Raw genomic sequence first — 14136 nt, forward strand, 5'->3', positions numbered from 1 at the left:
TTACTAATGGTTGTAAAGCAAGATAATTAAGCTGAGTTCTTGATAAATAATCAATTAAATTTAATAAATTTTATTTTTAAAAGTTATGTAATTATGATATAAACAATACGAAATGATTTTTTTTTTAATCGATGATATTAATCGAATTGCTCTTTAAATTTTATAAAAACAAGTGGTTGTAGTAAAATAAATAAGTAGATCACATAAAAACCTCAGTTCAACATTAGTAGGTTCGTTCAGTAGCCAGCATTCAGACCCAGCAATCAGAAGGACGGCGGTTTGCACCCAGAGCCCATCAGAATTTTCACCGAGTTTTTTTCACGTCATTTACCTCACTTAAATAGTTTAAACGTTAATGATCACAAACTCTAGTACATTAATAACAATAAAATTTTGTTTAATTAAATTTATTTGTTTTGTCGATGAATGGGCCAGGTCTGGCAACCAGGCTTGGTACGATGTTATCATTCCAGACTTCTTCCAAGGCTGGCTTACAAGTTTGGCCCAGAGTTCTACATAGTCGAACCAAACCTGGGCCCGTCGTATTTTCCTGTATGGGCATCAGCCGGAAATTCAGAAAAAATTATTTTTTCATATTTTTATCATCAAATTATAAAAAATTTAAAAATAATGACAAATAAGAAATAAAGAATGGTTTTTTTTTATTTTTTATTAAATAACAATTAGTAGTTAAACAAATCAAGGGGGAACGATTTATTATACCTAAAAAAATTTTTTTTGAGTAATAATAAAACCAAAAATAGTTCTTAAGAGAAAGAAACATATTCTAATTGATGAAAAAAATTAAAAAAAAAAAAATTTCCATTTTTTGGAGAGGGGCCTCTTTGCCAAAAAAAAAACAATTTTTTTTCAGAGTTTTGGCAAAGTGTCCAGAAATTTGTTCGAAATGGGACATAAGTAAAGTGATCTGATGGTTGAAAGCCACAAAAACTAGTAATCAGCTTAGGGAGGCCGTTCTGCCCCAGTCTCCCCTACTCTTGTATCGTTAAACAAGTAATTAGCTGTTACTTATATAATTTTTGATAAAAAAAAATAAGATAAGAACCTAAAAAAGCTGAAAGACCTTTAAATATATAGGAATAATTAAAAAAAGAGGATACATAAATAAAAATAAAAAATGAAAAATTATTCATGTTATAATAAAAGTAGGTAACGAGATATTTAACGCTAATAACTAATAAGATATAAATTACTAGTTAGATCTTACTTAATTATTGCTTTGTTTCGAGTCTTTATAATTTTGAAACTGCAATCGGATAAAATATTTATACTGCTATGTAGAATATGTTATTTTAAATAATTTAAGCGAACCACGGTTCGATAGTGACCGAGTGTAAAAGAAGTCGGTTAGCAACAGTCTAAATGAGAAGTGTAAATTTGACAACTGAATAAATTTTGAGAATTTTAGAAACGTGATTGTTCGATACTTGTTACTGGATACTGAGTATTTTTTATTTTATTGTGTTACCTTTCCTCCAGCTGCAAGGATATTCTCGGTAACGCTTCAATTATGGCTGGAACTGATTGGAAATTAATGAAGCTGATCCGGTTTCTATGCTTCATATCTCATGGTATAGATGTATTTATATACTTTCTGGCGGTATATAAATTATAGTGGGGATATAACAATTATTTAATCGAATTATTTATCCTGCGATTTTAAATATACTTGTTTTCAAAATAATTATATACTTGCATTATTATTTTAATCACTGGTATTATGTAAATGTTCAATTCAAGAAGAAATATTTAATTTAATTTATTTAAAGTTTTTCGACATTGAATATTGAGTTAAATTTTAAAGATTTTGTTTTATTGATTTATTTTCTTGATACAGAGACATCACAAATAAAGGATTAACCATTAGTTTAATATGTCTTTGTATTTATTTTTAATTTTAGTGATAACTTAAAAATGGAAAATTCTTTTAATATATAAGATAAAAGCACCAATTAATGACAGGGGTACAATTATTGATATCCTATCTTATTTTAAGACATACTTAACTACCTACTATATTAATAATAGTCATATACATTTTTAAACAATCTTCATAAATTAAAAATTGAAAAAAAATTATTGTTAATGACAAATATTAAATATTTATTAATAAAAAAAATTAAATTTATTCGTGTCTATCAAAACAGCTTATGAGCGTCAATTTTCTTAACTATTCCGGTTAGAAAAGCAGTCTTTTAAAACTATGATTTTTAATTATTTTTTCCGTCTAAGCACATCAACTTTTTTTTTATAAAGAAATAAAACAAAAATTGATGGGGAAAATTAACAATATGATATAGTTAAAGTAAATTTTATGATTTTTAATTTAAAAATAGTGGATGTCAATAATTAGTTCGCAATATCAAAGTTGTATCTCATATTGACAGGTTAGTAGACAGCACCGTAACGTCTCTTTTTTTAAACATAAGTTTGTTACCAAACCTTATATGCATTCACTTTTGAATTGTTATAAAAAAAGTGATTAATCGTTTTAATTTTCGTTTGATTAAAAACGATTTTGAATAGTTTTGTGATTGAAATTCATCCAGTTAATTTAATAATAACTAATAAATTGGATATTATTTGGAGACTTTATTACATACATTTAATTCTACAGATTAATTACGCTTGCGCATTATGGGTATCAATAAGTGGAGTAACAGTATGTCAATAGTTAGATCAGTCAAGTTTTTAACCTGTCAATAATTGGTGCATCCTGGTTATTTATTTCATCACTTGAAATTAAGTAGTAAATGTAATGTATTATTATCAAGAAGTATGAATTTGATTAGTTGAAAGATTAATTAAGACAGTGTTCAAATCCAAATTCAATAATATTAATCGTTAATATGGTCAAAAAAATGAAATAATGATCGTGTCTCTTATAGTGTCAATAATTGGTGTTTTCACCTTAGAGGTAGAGGGAGAATAAAATCGAGTTATTTAAATTTATTTCAAATACTGTACATGAAGAATATTGACGCCAGGCAAATTGGGTCATATTAAATATTTTACAAATAATTTTAAAAACCTCTAAAATTATCTAAAAAATTTTTTAGGCGACACATTTTTCTTAAATTTAGATTTTTTTTTTTCGTGATTCCAAATATTTCTTTGACGGCTATAAAGACGTAGAAACACTAAAAAAATCAAACCATTGCAATTTTTTTGTAGTAACCTGATTTGCCCCCCTCCTTTCTCCTTTTATTACAATGATTTTCTCTTATGACTAACCAGCGATAGTTACTTACTGTCATACAATAATTTTAACACTAAAAGTTCTTAGTTGTACGGACTACACAAATATTGCAGCATAAAAAATAATTTGTTCATATTTACTGAACAGCGAAATGTAGATTATTTATTTCAACTTCTTTTTAATAATTTGTAATTACGGGGGTCTTTTCCCGTGTGATGGGTTTAAAAAATCGATTTTTATTTTTTTTACATAAATTGATTCCTTAACATGTGTAGAATATGCTGTTAAAGTGATTTTTGAAAATTCGAAGTTGTTTTAAAGATACAGCAGTTAAAAGCAGATATTGGGAGCGCTTATGAGTTGAGTAGTAGGAGGCCAGACCTATTGAGACGAGTTAAAAAAGCCAGAGTTGAAGCAAGAGTAGGGCAATCTACTCTGAAAGACTTTCAAGAAGAAGAGAAAGGAGTACTCTATGGACCAGGCCTCGCAGATTGATAGTAAGTAAATATTTTCATAGTTTTAACCAAACCTGAAACTTTAAACGCGTTTTTCTCAAAACTATGGTTTTCAAAGTTTCTTCCATCATATCTTGAGAACGGTTTCACCGATTCACTTCAAATTTTTAGGGTAGACTCAGCACATATAGACACACAGAATGAACTAAAATTATCCGAACATTCGCAGTATTTATATTTTTTCCGTAACGGAAAAGTAAAAGAAAAAAAAGATGAAATTCGAACTGTTTTTTCAAACCTGCCAAAAACCCTATTTTTAGTATTTGAAAATGATTCTTGCCTACTCGATGCATTTGGGCTTACAGAATAAAACGGCGTTATTATTTTTTTTTAGATAAACCGATGAGTCGGAATCATGGAGGAAGTGAGCTTACTTCTTTCGAGGTGGGTGTCTTTGGAGCAGTACAACTTACGTGGAAATGAAGATTTTTATTTCAAATTTGTTTTACATACGCCTGAAAAATTAATACATAAATCAAAAAAATCTCAAAGTTCTATCTTTTCATTGGTCGTTAAAAGAAAATTCCCAAAAAACGGAAAATAACAGGCCGTTACACGAGGGAACCTTCTTAAGTAATTATCATTAAATCATTTATTTATAACTCAATTTATATAAATATTAAGCTATATTGTGAAGTCGGAAAATTAGTAAGCAAAATAAAAAAATGAAACAGCATCTTAACTCTCGACTCGTCACAGAGCATTAATTTAAAAAGCTCCATGTGGGTGTTATGTTGCAATGTATATCCATCGTTAATATATATATATATATATATATATATATATATATATATATATATATATATATATATATATATATATCAGTAACTCAACGAGTTTTATAATAGTGAAAAATAAAATTTCTTAGTCACACACAGGCTTGCTCAGCACTTGCGACATACTGGCCAGTCCTTACGACTTAACTCACGTGTGCAACCACCGTCGCCGTTGTTTCTTGTTCTTATTCCTGTCTCTTGCCTATTGTCCTGCATGATCAATTCTTGGATATAAACCAAGTTGGGGCGTTTTATGATCTGGATCAACAATCTACTATTAAATTACCTTTACTTGATCCCGACGATTTCTTAATCTATAATAATTTATTTATATTTATTTTGAACATTAATACATCAATTAAATTAGAAAAAAAAAATCTGGAAACCAACTGACCCGACAGGCCAGCTCAGAAACTTCTCGCTGTTTTCAAGTTCTTTAAGCTGGAAAGCACTATCGTCAAAATACCTATTCGAGCTTGACGAGCTCAGCAATATCTTCTAATATATCCGATTTTATTTAATTTCAGGTATATTTGATAAGTTGCATATTGAGTTGTCCAGGAAAAATGAGGACAATTGTTATTTTGTAAATATTTTATCGCCGATATCTGATGAACTAATAGACCGATCTTGCTGTTTGAGGTGGCTTTCGACGCAGTATTTCAGTTTCTAAAGTCCAATAATTTTTGGAAAAAATCAATTAAAGCTTTTTAATTTTATTCGAAAAAAACTCTTTTTTAAAATTTTTTTGTGAACAATATCTTTTGAACAAATGATTCAAGCTAAATATATTTTGGAATCAATCTATGGAATAAGTTAGAAGTTATCCAAGAAAAAAAAAACATTTTTTTGAAGAATTTTATTTCTGAACCATCTCTGAACATACTGCAGCTATTATGCTCAATTTCTCAGAAATTGTTTGAATTAATGAGCCACTTCATACGCCACGTCAAAAAGCCGAATCGGTTCACCTTTTCAAAAGTAACAGAATATTTACATACATCCATATGTACGTGCGTACACGGAGAAAAATGTCAAGTAAATATGCCGATGCAGCACAGTAATACTTACATTACTCTAGAGTTTATGTATCAGAGCAGCAGAACACAAACTATAGAGTGATGTAAATACTACTGTGCTGCATAGGCATATTCACTTGACATTTTTCTCCGTATATGTATGCTAGCGTGTGTCATTTCAGAGCAACATTTTTAACTTCCCGCTAAAAAAAATTGCAAATTTTCAAAAATTCGGGGAGTTATTGGTTTTGGTCCGACTTTCGAATATCGAATTTCTAAGAGATCTTAACGTTTTGAGGTTCTAGGAAGCTATACGTACGTACGTATGTATGTATGTAAATATCTATAACTTTTGAACGGAAAAACCGATTTGGTCGTCAAGGTGTCATTCGACGCGGCTTGTCAATATCTAAAAGCTGAAAAAAATTGAGCTCGATCGGTAGGGCTTGTTCAGAGATATTACAAAAATAATATTTTTTTAAAAAATTTTTTTTTGAATAACTTGTAATGTACTCGATAGATTGATTCCAAAATCAAATGGTCCCTGAAACTTCATAAACCGCGTCGAATGCTACCTCAACCATCAAAATCGGTTCATTCGTTCAAGAGAAATCGTTGTCGAAAGAATTAAAAAAAAAAAATATTTTTTAAGTATTTTCGAAATTTCTCAAAAACGACTGGATAAATCGATTTTAAAATTTCATCAGTTGTAGAACTCGATAAAAGCATCGATAGCCACCTTAACCGTCTCAATCAGTTAATTCGTTCGAAAGATATCGTTGGAGAAAAAATGGCAAAAAACGTTTTTTTTTCGAAAACAAAGGCATCCAATAGTATTATCGAGCTCGAAGAGCTCGAAAATGTATTCACAACAATTTTTCGAGCTTCTTGAGCTTGAAAACAGCGGGAAGTTTTGGGGCTGGCCCGCAGGGTCAACTGACAGACCGAATTTTTTTTTTGTGTTGAACAATGATTTTTTCCACATGCACTTGAAAAAAAAAAAACGTTGCTCCGAAATGACGCACCCTAATGCACGCACGTAAGAGGGAGAGAATAAGAAAAATATTTAAATATATATTATCTAGATTGTTTTTTACTGTCATTTAAACATGGATTTAACCGCTAATATATTAGTAAATGATATTTGTAGTAACTGATTTGCTAAGTACTGGGACCCACGTGTGCCCCACGATACTAGGCGCTGGTGTGTACTAGGATTTGATTATTAATCACATGTCGAAAAATGTATGTAAACACTGGCCATTGTTCTGATTTATATTAAACAGATTGTATGCTGTATAAAGATGATTGACAAATGACTTTGATAATAGCTCATCGCTTGAATATATTTTGCGCTGTTCATAGTTGAGTAGAGTTCATTCTAACGGCTCTATTCCGGGGCAGATGGTATTTTTTATAAGATTTCGCGATAGATGAATAATTGTTTTTCAGTTCCACACGGAGAAAAAAGTATAGTAAAAATTACAATATTGTAGTAAAATTTACTGGTTGACAATTATTACATAAAAAGATATTAAAACAATTATATTTTTTACTATCTGTATAGTAAATTTTACTATAAGTATTTTCAATTAATACAGATTTAAGAATGTATAATTTCTAATACAATATAGTATTTGTTACTATACAAAGATGTCAAGAATTATTATTATGCGTAATGTATTTTTTGCTAACACGACTATATTTTTTTACTATCTGTATAGTAAATTCTACTATGTATAGATAAAATTCAAAGTTGGTGGGGATAGCATATACACATATGTATTACAAATTCTGAAACCTTTGTTCAAAGAAGACATCGGGCCGTCAGACATAGAAAAGGACTCGTGCGCGGGAGATTAGGATTCAAATCTCGGTTAAAACAAGTGATTTTTTAAAAGTAAAAATAACCACCAACACTAATAAAGATGACATGAATAACAATAATAATCAAAATGGAAGGGATTGGGTGTCAACACTCATACTGTGTGCATCGCTAGCTCACACATTCTACTTTTCTGCGAATGTTCGATGTATTTTTTCAACCAATTATAGTAGGTTTTATTATTTTGGCTGAAATTTTAATTTTTTCATTTATTCGTTCATCGTGACAGTGTTGTTATTGCTTCTGGTGTAGTTTTTAATCATATAAGCATAGGCACGTGGCATTGGAGGTTAGATCTCAATCTAGACATGTATTATTTGTGGTTAGAATATACTTTAGATACTTGGTGTCTCAGGATAGAATGCACCTTTTAGTGGTGGCCTAGAATGGACCATAAGCTACAGATGTGCTAATTTATCAGAACTGAGTGACTCCTCTGATCTCGAAACGAATTCGCCACTTAACAATCTTAATTGCCCGTCGAATCCTCTTACCGTATGCACTGTGAACCTTGCACTTAAGCCATCCGCACTCGAAAAACTAAATCCAGAACACCAGGTGAATGTCACAGATCTCTACACTCCACCTCGAACAAAACCGTGAGGTAGACCTTCAAACACAGAATCACTGGGCAAGAAACATTCTACTTCGATAAACTCTATCCTGAATTATCTATGTTCCTCCAACTCCAACCTCGAAAGGTCTAGAGAAGACGATTCATTCGTTTCCTCACCTCTAACACAACCTCAAAAGAAGTTATCTAGAGTACACTCAAGCTCACTTCTTATTCCAGTTGATATAAGGGAGACGAAAAACATGGATGCTATTCTAAAGAAACTCAACGAAATGAGAAACGAATCTTCAACGCTGATCAGCTCGCTGATAGAGGACTTGTTGGACAAAATTGAGGTATCTCGTACTGATATCGAAAGGCAATTCCAAACGATATTAAATAATCTTACCCAAGAAAACTCCCAGCTAAAAGAATCAATCGGATCTTTAGAAGCCCGTGTTAGTGTCTTCAAAACATCCTCTTCTGCCTCCACAGAAACCGTCAGGGAATTCTCGTGTTCTGCACAAGGAGATCGCCTCTGCCTCAATCAATGCTGTTGAAAAACACTCGAGAAAGAACAACATTATTGTTAAAGACTTGAATGAGACATTTTAAACAACTTCCTACAGACGAATTTTGGTGTTCCTACCTCTGTCGTCAACGTGACTCTAATTTATAAAAACAAAGACACTATTGAAGCGAAGTTTTGCGACAGCTCAGCAAAAAAAGCAATTATGGCCAAAAATTCTAATCTAAAACCACCGGTTTATATAAATCACGACCAAACCCCCTAAGAAAGCCTCATCGCCAAAAAATTGAGAGAAGAAACCCGTTGTTTAAAGCTTTTAAATAAGTTGGTCAAAGTTGGCTATCAAAAGATAACGGTGGACAACATCAGCTAAACATTTGATCCTCACCTAAATTCCATAGTTCAATTAAAGCCCGAGTCTGTGAGCCATTCCTCTAACACCACAAGCCCGAATACCGAGCGGTGCTCCTAACACAAACAAGAATTAAATCCTACTAGAACCAAATGCCTTAAACATAGTTTTTTTGAACTGCCATAATATAAACAATTTTCGAGATATGTCTCCCCTTAAGCCAAACATTATTTGCATCAGTGAAACATGGAGATCCTGAAACGATACTCCCGTAATGGGTTACTTCACGACTTGGAAATCCTCTTGGAGTAAAGCCACCAAGGACAAACCACAGAGCCACACAAGCGGCGGTCTTCTCACTACTTCAGACAATAGGTTCTATTTCGATACTTGGTATGGATTCATTTTACAGGTTTAGACTACATCAGCAACCTTACCGTCAACCATATTATTACTTAATCAGACCATTTGCCGGTGACTCTCTCCCTTAAACTAACGTCCACCATAGTGTCTCTTTCTACACCGGAGTCTTTCTAACCACAGCTCAGGTGGAAGCCGAAACAACTCTCTTCTTTCTGTACGATGATGGAATGGAATCCTGCAGTGGGCCAGGATTTTGTGTCTACTTCTGTTAGTGATTTGCTCAAAACTCTAGAAAATGCAATTCTTCAATCAGCACAAGCGCTAAAAATGTCCCTAAATCAGGCTCCAGGTCACTCAGCGCCAAGTGGTACGATAACGAATGTAAAAACCAAAAACGGCTGGTATCCAGGTATCTACACTTTTGTAAAAGAGAAGGCCCCAGCTCGCTCTTGTGGGACTTCTTTTACGCAGCTAAGAGAGACTATTTTGCACTATTAACACACAAGAAAACTATTTATCAAAACTCGACCACTAGATTCTTCGCAAATACAAGGAATCCTTTAGACTTTTGGCGTGCAGTCAAGCTAGCTAAACCACGCACCAGGAATACCTCCATCATCGCACCATCAGTTTGGGTGGAATTCTATAAGAATATTTACCAACCCTGCAATTCTACCTGCGCTCTCTTATACGTTCCATACCCCACAAATTCTGTCTCAAGAACTGTATTGTATAAGGAGCTCCAGCGTACTTTAAGCAAAGCCAAAAGTGGCAGAGCACCTAGTATTAATGACACTTCGAACGACTTCTTGAAGGTCCTTCTAGTTATTTGGAAGCACTATTTACTCTCACTCTCCAATAGAATTCTCGACACCGGAGATGTCCCGCAAGACTGGTCCAAGGTATGCATTTTCATGTTGTACAAAAAAGGTGACCCAGGAGACCCGTTCAACTACCGGAGTATCGCTTTGGTAAATAGCATCGTAAAAATTTTTACCAGCATTATCAATGTGAGGATGAGGTCTTGGGCTGAAGATATTGGCATACTTCTCGAAGAACAAGCCGGATTTCGCAAATCCAGAAGCTGCGACGACAATATCTTCACTTTCCAATCAATTCTTCAGCTATCTCTTAGATATAAGGGTGCTCTCGCTCTGGTCCTGTTAATAGACTTCCAACGGGCCTTCGACACCGTTTTCCATAACAATCTCTGGAGCAAGCTCGCAGCCATTGGTATCTGTCCTGAGCTTATCAATATTCTCATAAAATTCTAAGCCACCACCAAGTTGTTTGTCAAATCTAACAATATCTTCTCTAAAACTATATATATAGGATCTAAACTTATCGAAGTCACTGAAGGAGTACTACAAGAGGAAGTTTTGAGCCCGCTTCTCTTCCACATTTATATCAGTGACATGGTGTCTTTTTTTGAAAATCGAGAATGCAAAGGCCTAAACTTAAACGGAGTTACTGACATCCTGCTGATTGGGTTTGCTGATGATAACGGCAGTTACATACTCAGCTTATAATCTTGCTAAAATTTTGAAGGTTCTTGAAAAATACTGTGATACGAACAATCTGGTGGTAAATATAAAAAAAACCAAGATTCTAGCTTGTAAAGCCTCTGGAAGACCCAGTCGTAAACTCTCTACTTTTCTCTACAAAGACCTGAGCATTGAAATTGTTAAATCTTACGTCTACCTGGGCATACCGTTCTCCTCCTTAACTTCAGGGTACCTAGCAGCTGAGGTTGCGTCAAAAAAAGCAAAAATAGTTATAGAAGCAGTTGTGGCAATTTTAGCTTGCCTCAAATCTGACACATGGCCAAGCAAATTGATGATATTTAACAGTATGGTCAAAGCCACACTCCTGTACCAAGCATACATATGGGCCTTGGATCCAAACATCTTCGAAAAACTTGAATCAGCGCAGTTACATTTCTTCAAGAAACTCTTCACGCAACCAAGATGTGCTCCCAACTATGCACTGAGGTTGCTAATTGGTATTGATCACATTTCCACGGAGGTTGTCAAGAAAGTAATAGATTGGGTAATTGGAATTCTTAAGATGCCGGACTCTTAACTACCAGAAAAATGCTTACTCAGACTCTCACAAACACAAATACAAGGAGAAATTTAACTGGATTATGCACTTCAAGACTCTCTTTAAGCCGATCAATGAAGATAGAATGCTTGATAATCTATCTCTTCCCATTTGGCTGACACCGGGATACGATCCTAAGTAAATATCGCGATTACAAAAAGAAGCTAGACATCAATAGATACAACCAATCGAACATGCTACAATTTACTCTTGCTAATTACTTAACTCCGGCTCGTCTACTGCTAATTGATCCATACTACTTGGTGAAACCTAAGATTCAGCTCAAATTAGCTTGTGATCTGGCATACAACCTAACTCTAAACGGCATAACACATAGATTCAAACCTGATCAGATTGGTACTCAATGTCTTTTTTTTATCGAAGAAACGTTAGCACACATTCTGGTCGCATGTCCTGCCAACGAGCACCTCGGACAACTACATTAGCAGCACTGGACGCCAATGGATGACCCCACTTCGATACTTGACTTAAAATTTCTAACATCAACTAAGACACTTTTCTCCTATCTATGCTCGGCAGTCTCCCTCAGAGACAACAATACTTCCCCTCTGCACATCTGATCCATCCTGTTCAGTAAAGTAGCTGGCTCTAGTTCTCTTTGCAATGTTTTTATTTTTACTAGCACAACTTAGACAATTATAATTTTCTCGCTTAGATGTATTTAGATCACTTTATTTGCATTAGACACCTAGTCAAAAATGTACCAAATATCAAGGATCACCTTCCGAAAACTGTACGTAAAAATGAAATGAATGAATAAATAAATAATCATAATGAAAGATCATTTCCTCCAGATCCTGACGGGCGCCAGCCGACTTTTATTTCTCCGGTATCGGCAACTGGTCTAAACGTACACGTAAATTAAAACCTGTTATCTAAATTCTTCGGAGATGAGAGCAATGAACGGTGGTAGCGGCATGTCCTGGTGCGCTCAGTATGCTAGGTTGTGGAGAAAGGGTCGCGATTCTTTGTGATGTGGAAGGAGCCGATTGATTGAATTAGATTAAAATAAAGTAAAGAAAAAAAAACTAAATAAAATACGGTAAAGATGACGCGGAGTGACGCGGAGAGTCCAAAAGGTCCGCGGTCGAGTATTCTTGGTCCGTCAGACAAATATATACCTGAGTATGACATCGGGAACCTCTCATGGATGACAAACCACAGAACTTACCACACTTCTAGGTAAAATAATAAAATAAAATAAATAATGTGGTAAGTCGAGACGACAAATATCACAACAAACGGCTCCAAGAACCCAACCCTCAGAACCGCAAGCTCCAAACGAGATCAGTCAAGGGTATAGCCGAGGCCTACCTTCGGAGCTCTCCGATTCACTACCACTCGCTCCAAACTCGAATACGGGTTTGCTCTTATTCGAGCGGCTCCGAATCTCAACTCTCTGACACCATAGTCTTCCCTCAACTGCTTCTCTCTATTCTCCCACTCCATTCACTCGCACGCTCTACTACTAGTAGTCACTCTCACATCCTCGCTCCTCCATCCGTTCTTCCCCGACCACATACAAGCCGTGTACTCACGGGTCTTCCCGCAATGTTCCTCCCCATGATATCCGAAGTTAGCAAATTTTTGGCTTTCTCGAGCATCGCAAAAGAAGCCTGCGATTCCCGAATAAACATAAACATACCCCAGCTAACTCCGGGTACCAACTCGCAGGGGCGGTGACATCTGAGTCACTCCTCCGCGATCACGACTTCAACCCGGAGGGCTAAACCGAGGCCTAGTCGTCATCACCGGTCGGGAGGCACGTTATCCACGCTCAACCACACAGATACTCCGAAATATATGACATAATGTACACGTACTTGTACTCACAACATACTCAACGTACTGCTCACATATGCTCCATACCACATATATCTTTCTCTAACAAACCGACTTGCACTCACTCTATCTTCAACTCTACCTCTTCGGCAATGTAACGTCACAACACATACACTTTTCTGCTTGACAACATTAAATATTTATACTTGGTTAAATTCACTCAAAAATATAGGACGATATATATTTTTAAGTAGTCATTTATTTTTTTTAATCAAGACTACGTTTTTTTGAGGTCAAAAAAAAATCATCAATTCAAAATATTATTTCTTTCATAATGAAAGTAATTGTATTCTTTTAAGAAGATATTTGTATTAAATGAGAGAATTTTATGTCTTTGGTTAAGTAAATATTTGCATGATTCAAGAAAAGTTATTTTATTAAATTAAGAATATAATTTATTTAAATCAAAATTAAAATTTTCCTATTCCAATAGACCGTTGTCTTGAGTCGATAATGTAGTTTTTTCAAACTGAGAGTAAATGTTCTTCTGCCACGCAAAAAAAGTTCTTGATTTGAAATGTTGATATATATTGTAACAATTTACTACACCCACCAACTAAGACAGAAAAGCATCTTGTTTTGATAGTTTTTTTTTTACTTAGTTAGGAACAAAATAAATTTGATTTTAAATAAGCATTCTTAAATCAAGATTATTTAACTTCCCATGCAGGAGCTGCCAGAGTTTAACGACGGGGCCCTACTTGGCCCAGTACTGGGAAGCCTAGTTTTGGCACACATATATCGGCCTATGCTTGGCTCAAGATTGGGTATTCAGTCTTGGCCATCCAATGGCAAGCTAAACTTGGGCCATGGTAGGACTACCCAAGTTTGGTTATACCTATGGTTTAATAAGTAGATCATATTAATATATCAGTTGAATATTAGTAGGCTTGACCAGTAACTTTCGTTCGGACCCAGCAATCAGAAGGACGGCAGTTTGCGCCCGGAATCCAGCAGA

General features: G+C 34.4%; 1 protein-coding gene across 1 annotated transcript in view; it reads right to left on the minus strand.

The window, feature by feature from the left end:
• The window catches only part of LOC128668185 (uncharacterized), a 35970-nt gene that overhangs the window by 1665 nt on the left and 20169 nt on the right, over positions 1–14136 (minus strand). The gene's annotated exons all lie outside the window — the stretch shown is intronic.

The sequence above is a fragment of the Microplitis demolitor genome, chromosome 1 (genome assembly GCF_026212275.2).
Source record: "Microplitis demolitor isolate Queensland-Clemson2020A chromosome 1, iyMicDemo2.1a, whole genome shotgun sequence".
Taxonomy (NCBI): domain Eukaryota; kingdom Metazoa; phylum Arthropoda; class Insecta; order Hymenoptera; family Braconidae; genus Microplitis; species Microplitis demolitor.